The following is a 4,908-nucleotide window of genomic DNA, read 5'->3' as shown; positions in this document are numbered from 1 at the left end:
TTAGGATAATTCTGGACAACAGAAGACAACAAGACTGTGCTTACAGAGCTCGTTCTGCCATTCCTGTCTGTAGGACCACAGTTTAATTGTCGCCCTCCTTGTGACATGGTGTGCATGCACATCTGATAGTCAAAGTACAGTATACTCTACAACCAAGCACCACATTCTGTAACTCAACAAGCAAAGGGAGCACACGCAACGTCAGCATCTGGCAGTATTTTTTGGAGAGGAAAAAAGGTAACTAAAATGGGTTTAAATTAACACCATGAAATCACATCTAATATTTGATACTACATGATTCAATACAGCTATACAATTATACAAAATGTGTTGACATCAAAGAATACAACCAAAATTAAGATAGCAAACAGAACCTATATAATATTTTTTGTACAGGAAAATACTTTTGAAGTCTGCATGTAACTGCCCATTCTTTTAAAGAAAATATACTACAAGCAAAGTTATCAACCTCCAGAAAAATCACACAGCATTACTAAGCATATCCCCCAAAAGTGTACAATATGCACACTTGGAGAATACAAAATTTAAAAAATTGTAAGCAACAGGTGAGATCCATATTTATAAAAATGTGAAAAGAAGTTCCGTTTTTAGTACTGTCATATAACGAATTGTCTTTTGATGCGAAGTTCATGAACTGTTCGCCTGCTGGGAGTACACTTTACAAAAACACTATTTTTTTTTGAAACGAGATTACGGAGCAAGATAGGGTATCTTAACAATGTCATCTTAATAAAGTTTGTGTTTTAAAAATGTTTACTACTTTATCAAAACATGTCCCTTAGGTATGTAGGATTCATTTTTAAAATTCTTTCCTGGAAACAATCTACAAAGGAGAGGCGCGTTGTCTGCCAGTCACTTCTGGAAAAGGCTTCTGGAGCTGAGAAGGAGCTACCTTCTCACAGTTTCTCACTGCTTGTTTTTGGCCTTAGCGTGTATTAAGATGTGAGATTTCAGGTCAGTAGACTCAGCAAACTTCTTGTTCACCTAGGGCCTGTCTCCCGCGTGGATCTGCACGTCTGTGCACAAATTGAAGTCCAGGGAAACCGCTTCCCACAGCCTTCAAACTTATACTGAAAGGGCTTGTCTCCAGTGCGAAGCAGTTGGTGTCGTTTAGCTTTGAGCTCTCGACAAAAGCCTTGCCGCACTCGGCACAGAGGTGGACGCAGGGCTGTGGGTGTCCAGGTGCCTCCTCCTGGCTGAGCTGTCCCTGAGCACCTTCGGGCATCCTTTGTGAGGGCAAGCTATTGTTCTCGGAGCATCATCTTCTTGAATTTTTCTTGGCTTCATTCTGGCAAATTCTGCCAGCTGTTTGGGGTCCAAGAGGTTGATGCCGGGGATCCCTCCGGGCGGGAGCATCTTTCCCATCATGTACTCCGATTAGTCAAGAGGGGAGTTCTCCCCAATGATCTGCTCCCCAGCCAGTCTCATGGTCAAGACCTTTTTTTCATCTGACGACCATAGGGTGACAGAGAACTGGTCCTCCAGCGTCTTGATTGATCTGCACCTGCTCATGCTCCCATTTCTTGTTGCCCGCATCGCCCCTGCCGGTGCCGCCGCCCCACAAGAGCTGTCGCTACCGCTACTCTTGCGGCCGATGTAGTCATCGTCGTCCTCTTCGCCAATGCTGGCCGGCGCTGGAACTGGGATCGGGATCTGGCCCTCGAAGCCTTCCTCGGCGCCGACCACCAACTCACGTGTCTGCACCAGGATCGCCTCCTGGTGGTGGTGCACCTGGCTCGGGTCCACGGTGACCGGCGGCTGTAGCGCGATCATGGACTGCTGCTGCTGGTGGTGGTAGCCGGTGTGCCCATGGCCGCTCCCGCCTCCGCGATCGTCCCAGTCCACGTCCTCCTCGCCCACCACCGTGGTCTCGATGGTCTCCACCTGGATGGTCTCCACCTCGATCTCACACAGCTCCACGATCTCGGCTGGCATCTCCGGGCCGTCCATGGCGCTGTGGAGGGTGTTGCCCGAGGCCATGGCTCCGGGCTCCGGGCTCCCGGCTGTATGAGGAGGCGTCCCGCAGCGGGGAAGGAAGGCAGAGGGAAGAACGCAGTGAGTGGGCAGGGCCCATTCCTTCTTTTAAACTAGAACTTAAATTCCAGTGAATGTCTCCTGAGCTTTTGTGCATTTGATGGCATGGAAATAACTTTTGTAAACATAACTATTTAGCATTTTGTGCACGCCTTGGGTGTTGATTAGTAATTTCTGAGGCTCTTGTTGTTGATAGTTCTGATGGTGTCCATTCTATCTTACAGGGACCTTGTGCACAAGGGAATGAAACTCTGCCCACCCCTGCAGCATCCTCACAGTTTAGGATGAACCCATTGCTTCAGTCACTGTGTCAATCCATGTAGTCGAGGGATTCCTATTTGTCACTGCCCCTCTAATTTACCAAAAAAAAAAAAAAAACATCCTTCTCCACGGACTGGTCACTTCTGACAACATGTCCAAAGTATTTAATGTGAGCTCTCACTTCCTACCCTCTAACTAGCACCCTGACCTTACTTCTGCCAAAACAGATTTGTTTGCCTATTTGAATGCCCATGCACTATAATTCAACCACATTCATTCTTCTTATTTCTCCCTTATTCAATGTCCCACTTATATATGCATATGCGGTAATCGGCAATGCCATGGTTTGGGTCAGATAAACCTAGTCCTCAAAGTAACATCATTGTTTTTCAACACTCTAAAGAGGCTTTGTTAGGCAGATTTATCCAGTATAATGCATCTATTGAACTTATTATCACCTTTTAGTTCTTTTGTAATTTTCCATAAGCTGACAGTCTTTCCAGAAGAAGTTAATACTTAGTCAAGCTTAGATTAAGAATATTGATCAAGGAGGGAGCTGGAAGCCCACCTTCCTCTGAAACCAACCTGTCTCAGAGCCCTGAGCTGGAAGGCTGTCCCTAAGACCTAGAGGAATGATGACGTGGAGATTCCAGAAATGCATGGTGACTGGGCATAAGAGAGTCTAAAACAAATTGTGCATCTGTTTATTACCATGACTTGCAGATCAGTTTTAGAGGGGCCCTAAACCTTACCCTTTATCCTAGGACTGCAACCTCACACCCCTCTGCCTTCAGAAACACCCTGGGGGTTACAAAAGGGCTGTGCCAATGATGTCCAACTAGCCACTCAGACTAATGCTGCTCTCCTTTATCAAAGCACAGCCTCTCCCCACCACACTCATTTTGTTTTCCTCGCTCCAAGTTCCTGGTTAAGCATGTTTCACAAACTCCAGCCCAGACACTAGCTAATCCAGTCTCCCTAGAAGACCAAGACTATGGATGGGATATCCTAGAACTCAAGACAATAAGCCGTTTCCTTGTTTGTGTCGTTTTCCCTCTGTCAACATTACTTAGAGAGCTTGAAACCCATGCTCTAGTCCAAGATGACAGAATGGATGATAAGTCATCTCTTTCCTTAATCCATTTCATGTGCTTTTTTAAAAAGATAATTTTATTGGGGACTTGTAACAATCCACAATTCAATTGTATCAAGAATATTTGTACATATATTTCCATCATTCATTTCTAAACATTTACTTTCCATTGAGACCTTGGTATCAGCTCCTTTTATCCCCTCTCTTCCTCCCCCCCACTCTTGTCACCCCTTGATAAATATTAAATTATTGTTATTTTTGTATCTTGCACTGACTGCTATCTCTCTTCCCCCATGTTTTGTGTGTTTATCCCCGGGGTGTGTGTGTGTGGTTATGTGTCTATCATTGTGATTGGCTCCCCCTTCCTCCCCTCCCCTCCCTGCCTTTCGCTTCCCCGACTGGTATCAATACTCCCATTCCTGTTCCTAGATTCGGTATGTTGTGAACTCTTATCTCTTTTCTGTACCTGTGCACATGCTCCAGTCTAGCCCACAGGGAAAGGCAGAATTGGAGTCATGATAGTGGGGTGTGAGGAAGCCTCAAGGAACCTAATAATATTTGTGTTTCATCAGTGCTATCCTGCCCCCAGGTTGACTCATCCTTTCAGTGTGACCCTTCTGTAAGGGGATGTCCCATTGTTTACAGATAGAGGTGGCGTCTCTACTACAACCCCCCTCATTCTCAGCAATGTGTTGGGGGGTTTTGCTTGCTTCTTTGTGGTCTTATGAAGCCTATTACCCTATCTCTTTGACACCTCATGATCACACAGGATGATGAGCTTCTTCCATGTGGGTCCATTGCTTCTCTACTAGATAGCCTCTTTTAAACTTCAAGCCTTTAAAACCTCAGATAGTATATATTTTGATAGCCAGGCACTATTCTCCTTCACCACATTTGCTTACGTACCCATTTTGTCTTCAGTGATCATGCTGGTATGGTGAGCATCAAAGAAGGTCAGGTTGTTAGAACAAAGTGTTCTTGCATTGAGGGAGGGCTTGATCAGAGTCCCAAAGTCCATCTACTATCATAGTGTATTGCCTTATAAATATATGCATGTAGGTCAAGATCTCTATTTTCAGAATTAATGTATTTACATATGCACAGACCTATGCTTATACCACTATCCATAGCTTTGCTTCCTAGATCTTTCTTCTGTTTCCTTTTACCTTCCTCCTTACCCTACCATCATGCTTGTCCTTCTTCCACCTATTAGTAATTCCTCTCAACTAGATTGCTGTTGCTTCATCTGCTGTCTAAAAGTGGTCATAATCCCAGGCTTGCATAGACCCTCTGAGAGCTAGTCACAAGACCTCACCCTGGAGTTCCCCCGTGCTGCTGTGCACCTTGTGCCTACAGTCTAGGGCTTTGCATTTCTCCTCCACAGGCAGGAAGAGAGTGACTGCATCAGCCATTACATTCCTTCATCTCATGTACTTTTAAGCTTCTTCCCTCATTCACCTTGACTCTTAGTATCATCTGTCTACCTACACCTTGTCATT

At 45.2% G+C, this 4,908-nt stretch overlaps 1 pseudogene; it reads right to left on the bottom strand.

Annotated features, from left to right (window-relative positions):
- Positions 1-927: 927 nt before the first annotated feature.
- On the bottom strand, positions 928-2,001 carry LOC142423297 (transcriptional repressor protein YY1 pseudogene; annotated as a pseudogene).
- Positions 2,002-4,908: the final 2,907 nt, after the last annotated feature.

This window comes from Tenrec ecaudatus, chromosome 12 (genome assembly GCF_050624435.1).
Source record: "Tenrec ecaudatus isolate mTenEca1 chromosome 12, mTenEca1.hap1, whole genome shotgun sequence".
Lineage (NCBI taxonomy): Eukaryota > Metazoa > Chordata > Mammalia > Afrosoricida > Tenrecidae > Tenrec > Tenrec ecaudatus.
This window is presented reverse-complemented; position numbering and strand designations above follow the sequence as displayed.